The sequence below is a fragment of the Sturnus vulgaris genome, chromosome W, assembly GCF_052056855.1.
Source record: "Sturnus vulgaris isolate bStuVul1 chromosome W, bStuVul1.hap1, whole genome shotgun sequence".
NCBI classification, from domain to species: domain Eukaryota; kingdom Metazoa; phylum Chordata; class Aves; order Passeriformes; family Sturnidae; genus Sturnus; species Sturnus vulgaris.
In genome coordinates, this window is record NC_142282.1 from 542786 (window position 1) to 555440 (window position 12655).

Below are 12655 nucleotides of genomic sequence, written 5' to 3' on the forward strand. Positions count from 1 at the left end.
CATCCCCAGCAGATGAAGCAGAGTTAAACCTGTTGAGCTGGACTCGATGCCTTTGCTAAGGGACAGATTTTGGGGTGACACTGCTGGGGTGCTCTGTGGGTGCTCTGTGGGTGCTCTGTGGGTGCTCTGTGGGTGCCTGGGGTGTTCCACACACCTTACTCCCAGGTGTAGGTGTTACTCAGGGTGTGCACAGGCACTGGGGAGGATGAGCCATGCTTAAGGAGATTATTTTCCCGGCATTGCTTTTCCCCTCCTGATCCCTGAGCCCTTTGCTTTGGTGGCACAGCCCAGGCCAATCCGCAGGGAATTACTGGAGTCATTTCCCTAAGAGCAGGCTGTTCTTGCAGCAGGATGGAAATGAGGATTTCTCAGCACTGTCAGCAATGTCTAATCCGCCCTCTCGAACCTGTCTGGAGTGTGCTGGGAGTCAGCAGCCACTGGGAATGTGCAGGACGGGAAAAACAAATCCGTACAAAGGCAGGGAAAGAGTTGGAAACTTGGTGGGGTGGCTCTGCTCGGTGAGGATGGAGACAGAGCTGGGACGGCACTGGGAGGACTCAGAGGGACACAGAGGGACACAAAGGAACACAAGGAGACACAAAGGAACCCAGAGGGACACAAAGTGACCCAAAGGAACACAAAGAGATACAAAGTGACCCAAAGAGACACAAAGTGACCCAAAGATACCTAAAGAGACACAAAGGAACCCAGAGGGACCCAAAGGGACACAAAGGAACCCAGAGGGACACAAAGAGACCCAAAGGGACATAAAGGGACCCAGAGGGACCCAAAGGGACACAGGTAGACTCAAAGGGATGCAAAGGGACACAAAGAGACCTGAAGAGACACAAAGTGATCCAAAGAGACACAAAGTGACCCAAAGAGACACAAAGAGACCTGAGGACACCCAAAGTGACCCAAAGAGACCCAAAGTGACCCAAAGTGATACAAAGGGACACAAAGGACCCCAAAGTGACCCAAAAGGACCCAAAGCAGTGACCCCGCCCTGCCACCCAGGCTGCCCAAGCATGCCCAGGGATGGAGCAGCAGCTCCCAGGAATGACCGGGCTCGGGAGGGAGCCTTGGTGGCAGCTGGGTGGGTGCTGGGTGGGCGCTGGGTGGGCGCTGGGTGGCCGGGCCGGCTGTGCTGGGTGCTGAGCGCCCATGGGCGCGGCGCTGGGAGCGGCGCTGTTGCAGACACAGCCAGATTGGCCGGCAGATGGTACATCCCACTCGCACAGAAATATTTGAAAGGGCAACAAAATACAGCAGAAGCCATTTGACAGCCCACATGGCTCGGCAGGAATTCGCCAAACTGGCTCCTCTGGAAGCACAGCCAGAGTTGGAGTCACCCAAACATTGCCACTTTTCCGTGCTGGCCTCTCCTTCCTCTCCTGAACATTTGGAAACAGCCGCTGGTGAATGGCAGTGGTCACATCTGGAGCAGAACCTCTGGATTTCCCTGCAGGGCTGATCCTGCCCCGTGCTCCTCACACAATCCTCGTGGAGGAGAGGAAATCTCCTGTCCCCAAAGGGCTCCAGGACAGCACCCAGGCAATGGCTGCCCGTGGGATATTGGGAATATCCCAGCCCAAACCAGGCCGTGGCTCTGGGAAAGGACAAACTCCCCGTGCCCAGAGGGATCGTGGCAGCCCTGGCACCTCCTGTGGCAGAGCAGGAGCAATTTCCCTGTTTGCCTTTTCCCTCTCTGCTGCCCACGAGTGCAAGCCAGCAACTGCTGACTGGAACGTTTCTATTGTGGAGTTTATGCTAAATATGCATATCTTAATTGCATTAGTCAAAATAATTAGCTAATATATTTTTGCATAATGACGAGGTAAGCAAATATCACCAGAGCTCAGTGCTTCGTGCCTGAGTAAATTTGGGAAATTAATAGACTCCCAATTTCCTAATTATCTGTCTTTTATTCCAAACTCAAACAATGAAATGCTCCTGCGTTTTGTCATTTAGTTTGCACCTTGGAAAATTTTAAAGCACCTGTTTTCTTCCATTTTTTTTACCAAGGAAATAGCAATGATCCTTCCTTCCCTTCTCTGCTTTAGGCACTCAGAGTGGAGGATCACTTTGAGTTTCCTGATTTCCAGGGACTTTGGGAACCACCAAAACAATTTCAGAACCAGGCAGCTTGAGCAAAAAACTCCATCCCAGGGGAGCTCCAGGTTGGTTTTAGGAAAACTGGAAGAGTGAGGGAGGCAGGATGGAGTCCCCATCCCTGGAGGGATGTCCAGCCCTGTGGATGTGACACTTTGGGGACATGGCTCAGTGCTGCAATGTTTGAACTCGGGAGTTTGGGGAGGCTTTTCCAACCTCAATAACTGAGCCCCAGAGCAGGAATCCTTGCCCAGGCCCCTGGCTGGGTTTTCCTGCACCAATCTGGGGCTGCTCTCCTCATTTGATGCAAATGCTCTGCTCTGTGTTTGGGATATCGCTGTCAGGAGCTGTCTCGGGAAACTTCTGCAATATAAATGAACCAGCTGGTATTAGGGAAAGTGTGAAGCTCTGCTTTCCCTCCGTGGGGCTGGGGGAAGGGAACAAGGGAAGGCAAGGGGAGTGGGTGTGCTGCAAGCTTTGTCACATCGAGCTGAGACATTCTCAGTCCAGCCTATTCTGATGGATTTATTTTTATTTAATTTTTTTTTTTTTTTTTTTTGCTCCACCACCCCGTTCCAGGAAATGTGCCGATCCTGTGGCAGCTGTTCCTCAGCCCTGGGGCACATTTCCATCTCGTGAGCTCTGCTGGGAATTCCTCTGGGAACGCCCTGAGCCAGTCCAGGGACCCTCAGCATGAACCTTTTGCTTCATTTCCTGATCTGGCAAATCTGGAAAACCCAATGTGAGCAGAAAATCGCTGAGAGAAACCCAGGATTGAGGGATGGGGCCCCACACTGCTCCAAGGTGGAGGTTTGGGACTGAGGATGCTGTGCATGCACAGGATGTGCTGGGATGGGGAGATGCTGGATCCCCTAAACCCACCAGTCCCTTTTCCTGCTGGATCCCCTAAACCCACCAGTCCCTCCCTCCTTTTCCTGCTGGATCCCCTAAACCCACCAGTCCCTTTTCCTGCTGGATCCCCTAAACCCACCAGTCCCTCCCTCCTTTCCAGCTGGGATGATCAGCACAGGGATTCAAATCCTCGGGCAGCCTCCAGCAGCTCCCCGGGGATCCTTTGGGATGCTCCCGTGCACCTCTCACAGGTTTCCCACCCTGCTGGGGATCCTGGCTGTGACATTTGCAGCCTTTTGTGCCAGAGCTGGGTGGGACAGAGCCATCCCCAGCCCATGGTGACAGCCCAGCCCCCGACTGAGAGCAGCCACAGCTCTGCCTCCGTTGGCAATGCTGCTGTCAGTGATACCACACGAGTGATTTCTTTATCAAAGGTCATTAGCAATTATTTAGTCAAGAACTGACGCTTCGGTAATGACCTGATTTGATCTGTTTTTGAATGCAGGTCATTTCTATTTCATTATTGTGGTGTTATGGCCTATCTGCTCCCAACGAGGCACCCATTAAACACGGTGCTGTGCTGAGTTATGGCCTCATATTTCATCTCCCAGTTTATGTCCTGCTCTGGAGAGCATCATTCCCTCTCAGCTCAATCCATAATCACACACACTCCTCCCCAGCACTTGCCCTCTGCATTTCCACTCCATCCCTGAGGACAGCACGAGGAATTTCCCTTTGATTGCAAATCCAGAGCTGGCTGCAGGTACCTGCAGCTTCTTCCATCACTTCCCTGCGAGTGGAGCCACGAGGAAATGCTGGAATTGTTTTGGGATGATGCACATGCTGATTTTTTGTTTGTTTGTTTTAATTTGGGATAAGCACAGGTAGACGGATGCTGAATTTGCTTCTCCATTTTTGGGGTTGCTCAAACTGCTGCCACTGTTCTAATGCAAACTTTCCTTCTAACCCAGAGGCAGGACAAGGACAGAGCTCCTTTGCCAGGACTTCCCGTGTGACTCTGTGCTCTGATCTGCTAAAGCATCCCAATGGATGGAGGAAAATAGCTCCTCACACACACACACACACACACACACACTCGAGTTCTCAGGCCCAGCTGGGATCTCTCAGCTAAAAACAACAGCGACAAACCCAAAAAATCCCCCCCCAAGCCCTGAAATCTCAGCAAAGACAGTAATTCCCACTGCAATCTGTTCTTTCCGTGCTGCCTGGTTTATTATTAACCAGCACTACTCTCGATTTCTCTGAGTAGCAATTCCCTGAAGGAATGGCTGGGGTTGGAAGTGATGTGTAAAAGGGATTTAGGGGGGAAGAGGGTCAGGGCTCCCTCGCTGACCCCTAACCAAGGGTGTCACAGAGCCCATTAAATGTGGGAACTCCATCCTTATTAAACCCTGCTGGGCTTTCAGGGATTGTTCTGCTTCTCCAGTTCATCCTCACTGGCTCCTCCACATGGGTGGGAATGGGTATGGAAGGAAAAATGATGAGAGATAACATTTCTGGGGGTATGAAATAAAAATACACAATCAAATGTATTTTATGTCAGGCTCAAAGCAGAGGAGCTGAGTGCTGCAGAGAGGGAAATGTCCCAATTAATGGCACCAGCAGGCAGGGCAGGACAGGGGACACAGGACAGGGAGGCCCCTCCTCAGCCCTCCCCAAGCCCCCTGAGCTTTCTGGCCTCAGTGTTTTTAATTTCCACAGGGCTGGAGATAACAGCACCCCCAGCTGGGATTGTTCCGTGTCCCCAATTTTCCCAAGAATTTCTGTACAAATCTTTGATAACTTCATGAAAGCATTTACCCAGCTTAATTAAAGCAGCAGCCCTGCCTTGTCCACCAAATAAGGCAAAGAGTTGGAAAATATTACACTCAATTATACTTATAAATCTTGCCCAGGTAATGAACATATTCTTTGGCTTGCAGAAGAGCTGGACACTTATCTTTGTGCTGAAGATAAACCACCACATCCATATAATGCATTGCTAAGCCTCCCTTTGCCAGCAGCAGCGCCCACAATCCCATTTTCTATTAAATAATAATCATTGTAATTAATAGACTGGTTATTTTATCTCCCTAATCTGGTTACAGCCATTTATCAAAGCTATGTAAATGAGGGTGGCAGAAAGGCGTTCATTATGATTTTCCAAAGGGCCCGTGTCTCTCTCTGGAGCATGGAAAATGTAATTCTCTTGAACTTAATAAGATACTTGACTTCGTGTCATTCCTGGGAAGCAAATCCAGTCAAGACTTGGCTTTTTTTTTTTTTTTTTTTTTTTTTTTTTTTTTTTCCCCTGTCACACTCAATTTGTTTGACTCACGATCCTGCAGCAGTTCAGGCTGTGTTTCCCAGGGATGGGACAGAGCCCAGTGATGCTCTGGTGTCCCAGGGAAATGACATTCCCTGCATTGGCTGGCACAGAATCCGTGCATGGCTCCTCCCTGCTGCAATCCCCACCCACAGCACAAATGCTCCTTGAAATCCCTCCCAGGCAGCAGAGCCCCCGGTGACCACTGTGTGTGTGTGTGTGTGTGTGTGTGTGAGATTTCCACACTGTTAACTCCAAACCACTCGGAAAGGAGAAGGAAAACATTCCAAGGTGTCACATGATGAAAGGGAGCTGATTAATGACAGCCCTGAAGATAAGTGGCACTTTAACCAACTTTCCCTGTTGATGTATGATGACATAATGTCCCCTCCAATTAATGACAGGGACATAAAACACCTGGATTGAGCGGAGCAGATGTTGCTTTCCTGGTTAAGCACATGCAGAGACTGATTTTAAAGGATCAGGGGGAATGTGGCTGTTATTTGTTCTCCTGCTTTGTCCCAACTCTGAGCTCCTTCCTCCCAGGAGTAACTCCTGGGTCACCTCAGGAGCCCAGGCTTGTCTGTGCTGCCACAGATCCCTAAAGGAAAAAAGAAAAAAACTCCCAAAGGAGCTCAGAGCAACTTCCAGAGGCCTGGAGAGGGTTTGAGATTCCTGCAGGAATGGTGTCCCCAGCTGGGAATGCTCAGCCTGGACAAGGCAGGGATGCTCAGGGGATGTTTGTACCCTCTGAGTGCACAGGGCAGCGCTGTTTTGTCACCTGCCTGCTGTCCCCAGGTGATGGCAGGCCCAGGGAGGAGCCCCCGGAGCCAGGAGCTGTCAGTGTGGGGGCAGACCAGACTTGCAGGGCTGGCTGCAGAGAACGGGGAGCTGCAGATAACACAGCCGTGATTTCCAGAGCACGAGTGTTCCCGAGCCTGCCCACGCACCCTGAGCCCTGCAAGGTTAGGCTCAGCCCTTAAAGGCCCGGGTTTTGGGATTCCCCAGGGCTTGCAGGGTGAATCAGGGAGCAGAGAAATGCTGCAGGACATTTCCTGGCACTGAAAGCCACGGGGATCCCCTGGGTTGTGTCAGCCCCTCAAATCCAGGGGCACCTTCCCTGCTCTGAGCTGCTGTTCCAGAACATTCCTGCCAGGATCTCCTGGCCCATCCTTTGGGAATCACTCCCTGAGGAGCTCTCAGGGTTTCTCCTCAGTGCCACCACCCCACTTCCTCCCCATCAGTGAACACCAAATAACCCAGCATCACCCACCAGTGGATTTGCCCCTTTTGCCATAGTCTCTGCCACAAAATTCAACACCAAATGTAAAAACTTCTTTTCCTTCACTCCACCCCCGGATCCAACAGATAAAAATCACAATTTAATTTGGGGTTTCCCCCTTTCTGCTGCACTCACCCTTTGCAGAGCCCGGGGAGGACAGATCCCACTGCAGGAAAGCACAGGAACATCCCAGCTCCTAGACAAGGAACAAAAACCGTGTCCAATTAGCACAGCTTTCCTAAAGATCCTAAACTATTGCTTCCACGAGTCAGGCTGAGGCAGAGAATTCCATTCATTTCAGCCTCCTTAGATTAGAGAAAAAGTTCAAGTTTCTGGTCGAGATAAATAAGATTTCCTTAAAGCAGTTTAACAGCTGCACCAAAAAAAAAAAAAAAACACCCAAAACTAGGAAAGAAAAAAAAAAAAAGAAGTGAAGACATCCATTTTCTGCAATCAGTGGCAGGTGCAAGTCAAGGGCATGGCCTTTAGCAGGACCCAGGGCTTGGCCACAGCTCTGCCAATTAATCATCCAGCAAAATGCACTTGACAGCTTGGAGAAGGCTCCGATTCCTTTTCTCATGATTGCTCTGCTAATTCCGTCTTGGAAGTTGCAGAGAGCAGCAGAGATTTGGGGAAAAGCTCTCAAAGCTTTGGGTGCTGGGGGGGGTTTCAGCATTTTGAGCTGGTTCAGACACTCAGAGCTCACTGGGGGAGGATTTCTCCAGGGCTGGAAGTTCTCCTGTGCTGGTTTTTTAATAAAGTTTTTCTTTACACCCTTTATGTTTTAAACCTGCCTTGCTTTTACTCCCAATCCTATCTCACAACAAAAAATAAGTATTTTGCTGAACCACCACACTAAATTAGTGTTTCTGCCCAGTTTCAAACTATAACCAAAACATCTCCCCAGTGTTCATCTCTGCCTGGTTTCTTTTAGGAGTGCCAGAATTCCTTCTCTTGTTTCATTGCAGGCAAAGCTGGTGAGGATTGATTCCTGAAGGCACAGCTGGAGTGCCAAAGGTGAAAAAGGACCAAAGGTGATCTCCGAGGTGACCCCAAGGAATCAGAGCTGCCTACAGAGCAGCGGGGATCCCACAGTGTCCCCCTAAAACTGCTGGGGAAGAGGAGGAAGCAGCCACTGGTGTGTGTGAGTTACCCTGGGGCTGAAGAGGGGTAAAACTGGCTGAGATGTGGGGTGTCCCACAGCCCCAAACCCCCCCTTCTGGGCAGGAAAACCCCCCAGGGCAGGTCAGAGCAGCTTCACCCCACGTTCCCCTCTTCCCCCTGGCGTCTCCCAGACTGGAGCAGCTCCCAGGGGACTGGGCCATGTCACTGCAGCTTTATGTAAGGGCTGCCTGCTGGTGCTATTTTTAGGCCTGTTAATAAAAAGGATTGTTCATCATTATAGCAGCTTAGCAGGCACAAATCACAGCCCTGCTGAATCTTTGGGGGAAGTGATGTGATTCATCCCACTAATCCCCTAAATCCCAGCTCCACTAAATGGGTTGGAGGCCCAGACCTCTGGGTTCCTCTTCCACTCTGCTTTCTGGGGTGGCAAATCTCCTATTTGTGCTCCTATTTCCCTCCCAAACCCAGAACCTGAGCCCTACAGCACCACCTAAAGCTGAGCTTAACTGAGCCAAACATTCCTAAGGTGCAGCCTAAAGAAGTTTCTTTTTTTTTTTTTTCCCTTGAAATAGAAAAGTAAAGATGAAAAATGCTTTTGCTGGAAGCAGCTCCAGCAGTGAATTATCCCCGAGGTGGGAATGCAGGGCAGGAGCTGGGAGGGCTCAGTTTGGGAGGAAGGACAGGTGGATGTGGAATGGAATTTGCATGGACACAGCTCCTGTGGAAGCTGAATGAGCCAATGGAAGGGACCCAGGAGGAGCAGCAGAGTCCAGCTCCTCATTTATTCTGTTTCCTCAAGCTCAAAAAGAGAGGTGAGCTCTTCAGTGAAAAAGGTGGATAGGGACAAGGAGAGTGAAAATCCTTGGAATATTCTGGATATGTGAAGCCCTCAGAGAGCTGAGGATATTTACTTTGGCCCCAAGGCAAAATTCAATGACTTCAGGTTGTGTCTTGGTGGAAATATCCGAGTTTGCCACTCACCAGGGAATGCCAGGGGGGGGAAATCGCTGAAATTCCCTTTCTGTCCCACTCACCCAGCAGGGCTCTGGGGTCACTGCCCACATTGCCTTGACCTTGGGAATACAAAGAGAATTTCTGGGAAACCCTTTCCAACTGAACCCCACGGCTGTGCCAGCAGCACGTGGAGATCTTCCCACTGCAGCCCTGCCCCTGGGGCTTCAGGATTAAATTAGGATTACATTTCTCAGCCTCTAAAAAAAAAAAAGAAAAAACAAAAAACCCAGCAAAGGATGAAACGTGGGATTAACAGTCTGGGCAAATCTGTTGGTTGCTCAAAGATCTTGAGCGGGTAATATGGAGATTTTGGGAAATTAGGAGTTTGAAGTGCTGTGGAGCAGCCTGAGCTGGGTTTACAGCTAAACCCCCCTAATCCCTCGGATTCCCAAAGTCCATGTGAAGAGCTGGAGGGTGCTGCAAGATTCCCTATTTTCCAGAGCTGTATATTTTTATGGGATGCTGTATTTCCCTGTGTGGTGGCTGTGAGCAGTTGGGGTCACCTGGGATAGTGAAGGTGGATGGGGAGGAATGAGCCAATCCTTAACTGAAATCATTCTGGGCTTCTGTGGCTCTGTGACCTAAATCCACCCCCAATCCACGAACTGGTTAAACCCTCCTTCGCCTCACTACCAGCTATAAGAGCCTCAGGTGGCTCTTTAAAATGCTGTTTATTCTATTTAGATGATACAGCAATTCAGGGCTCGTGGGTGACAAGAGCCCAGCCCACAGGTTTTCCAGCTACAGGGTTTGTCTGAAACCTCTCTAGTTATGGTTACAACGCATTCTATACTTTTTTTTACAGAATATCATATTCTATGATAACTAATTAATACTTCTACTATCACCTATATCCTATCCTAACTACTACCATCACCATATCCATGGTACTATTCTCCAATCGCTAAAAGTTAGTGTGTTCCAGTTTAAGCTAAAAGTTTTCCGTTTTCTTGCAGTGGAAATTGTTGAGATCTTTCTTTCTACTTGCATCATGGCATTTTTGTTTGCTCAGGTACCTGTCCCCGGCCAGGTGTGTGCTGCTCTGCCTCTCAGCCATCCCGAGATGGATGGAAATCATTAAAATCCTGCCCACTCAGCACAGCCACTGCTTTTCTGGGGGGAATATGGGACAGGAGCACGTGGGACAACCAAGGGCACTGCTCCATAAATCCCTTCCTTAAACACTAAACGGGGTGGGGTTTGTATTTCATTTGTATTTCCCAGCCCTTTCTAACCCAAACTATTCTGTGATTCGATGAGGAGATTTTCTCCACCAGAAACTTGAGAGCAACGAGGAAAAGGAGGGGATTGAGAACGAATCAGTCACATTAGGCCACTGTAGAAACAATTCCATTTGGAATTAAAGTGACATTAATTAGTAACTTGATTTTCTGAGAGTGGAACTGAAAACACTGTGCACTGGGATATTAACACTTAATAAAGCACATTCCCACGATTTGGCTGCTGCTTGGATTTGTGTAGTCATTCTTTTTATTCTTATTCAGTTTGACTGGTGGTGTGGATGGGAATGGATGGGAATGGATGGATATGAAATTAATGGGTCAGGACACCTCCAATTTCCTGATTCCAGTGACTCAAACTTGGATTTTATTCAGTAACTAAAAGAAAATTCCCCCTTAGTGTAGAATTACAGAAAAGAGTCTTAGAGTCAGGGAAAACAGCATCCATTGTGCTTTTCCTTGGAAGTTCCCTTAAAAGGTTTAATTTAGAATTTTGATGCTGAACGAATTTTTTTTTTTTTTCCTTCAAAAACAAAATTAATCAGCTGTCAATGCTGCAAATTTAAATTCTCTATTCACTAATGTTTAATAATCCCACTGCAGAATAATGCATTAAGGAGGAAAAGAAGCCAGCCCACTCCATGTGGCTTTGGTGTGCCTGGAGGACTGGCACTTGAAATCCTGCAGATGAAAGGCTCCCCCTTTTATCCCTGCACCGACAGCGGCAGCCCTGAAACTAAAGGGCTTGAAGGGGAATAATTGGCTCTTTAGAGGAGCACAAACCCAACAATGTCCTCGCTGCCTCTCCAGCTCTCTCCTGCATCTGTCTCGGCGCTCCCTGCTTTGTAGAAATTAATTAAATAATGAGACCTACAGCGTTCGATCGCAAAAATCTTCTCCCTTTACACTTCGCTCCAAATTGATTTCCAGATGGCTTTGCTGCCTGGGGGCAAGGAGGAGATCCCAGCAGTGGGGAATGGCAGGGGACCCCTCCCTGCCTTTCATTGTCGGGACACCACGAGGTGTCCTCCCAAAAAAATGACACGTGAGGAGAGAACTGCACTTTATTCCCCATATTTTAAATTGGCAGATTGGAAACAGGAGGATTTTGTGGCTGATTTTCCTGCCGGTGTGGCTGCACTTTATTCCCGATATTTTAAATTGGCACGCTGGACACAGGAGGATTTTGTGGCTGATTTTCCTGTCGGTGTCGCTGCACTTTATTCTCGATATTTTAAATTGGCAGATTGGAAACAGGAGGATTTTGTGGCTGATTTTCCTCCGTGCCTGGGATGTGCTGGGCTCATGCCGGCCACTCTGGGGCTCCTGCATCCCTCCCCAATCCTCGCTCAGGGCTCGGTGCCAGCAGGGTTCCACTGGGCCAAGCGAGAAGTGGGTGCTCACTCGAGCTGAAAACATCCCCGTGCTGGCACTCCTGGCCTACTTAAACCCTATTTTAAGCCTGGAAATGTGGCTTCAATGTCCTGAGGGCTGAGTAACGCCCTGAGGACCGAGGTGAGCTCCAGCCCAGGTCACTGGGGGTGCTGCAGAGACTTTTTAAGTCTCTTTTTAATTTAATTCCTTGTGCATTTGCTCCACTAACCACTGGGATTTTTTTTTTTTTTTTTTTTTTGCCGTGCAGCTTTTAAAGCTCAGAAGTGGCCCCAAAGCCGGGGGAGCTGAGTTCTCTCCCTGCCCTTGGTGTTTGTGCGCTTTTGTTTCGCAGCTGGATGGGAGCTGGAGCTGCTCTCTCTGGCCACAATCCTGCAAACAGGAAGCCGAGCTAATCCGAAAAGGATGCTCCCCCTGCTCCCTCCCGAACGGAAACCGGGCTGTGTGTGACTGACGAATCCTAATGGTTCCCAAATGTGCTCAACCAAAAAGCCCTTCCTACCTGGGCGTGGACATCAAAGCGGGGCTTTGGACCACCCGTGTTCGGGGGTTTCTTCCTCGGGATGAACTTTCCAGCACATCTGGAACGGCTTGAGCTGAGGGCAACCTGTGTGCACAACAAAAATGCCGATGAAAAGCTCGCGGCCAATCTTTGGTGCTGTGCCGGCAGCTGCAGAGGCTTTGGGAGCCCGTTCTGCAACACCGGGGCTCCTTTCTCACGGATCTGTGCCTTTAAATGCAGCTCTTAACCAACACCAGAATAGTTCTTTATATTACTGAGAAGTAAAAACTCAGCTCGAACCCCAGATTTCAAGAGGTCTAAATCTGAATTCCCTCTGCTCCAATGCTTCTAGAATATCCCTTGATTTGTGACGGCATGTGAAAGTCATTCTTATTTTTACCCTCCTTCTCCATATGAGAAAGGAAACACAGTCCATTTGCTGCAAGCCCCTCAGCATCTGCTGATTTGTCAGTTTGATTTAGCTGAGAAGCCTTCACGGTGCTGCAGAGGGGCTGCTCAGGCAGCCTGGCTGCACAAAATTCCTGCTCCTGGACCAGCAGGAGAGGCTCCAGTGGGGCACTGAGACAGCTCTGCTTTGTCACTGCTGCTGTGGCCCACAAATGCTGGGAGCTGGCCACTCCAGAATTCCCTGGGCAGCCCCTGCTAATCCCTCACCGCCTTTCCCATGGGGAAATTCCTGCTGCTGTCCCCCCTCAGCCTGTCCCAGCACAGCCTCTCCTCCTGTCCCTGCTCCTTGGGATAAAATCCCAAATCCTCCTTGGTGTCCCCTCCTGTCAGAGCCACAAGGT

General features: G+C 49.5%; 1 long non-coding RNA gene across 2 annotated transcripts in view; it reads right to left on the minus strand.

The window, feature by feature from the left end:
- The window catches only part of LOC148220006 (uncharacterized), a 50576-nt gene that overhangs the window by 16608 nt on the left and 21313 nt on the right, over positions 1-12655 (minus strand). For both annotated transcript variants that reach the window (XR_015798964.1, XR_015798963.1), the window contains exons 5-6: positions 11847-11951; positions 6708-6768 (exon numbers count right to left, since the gene is read on the minus strand). This is a non-coding gene — a long non-coding RNA (uncharacterized LOC148220006). The remainder of the gene's footprint in view (positions 1-6707; positions 6769-11846; positions 11952-12655) is intronic.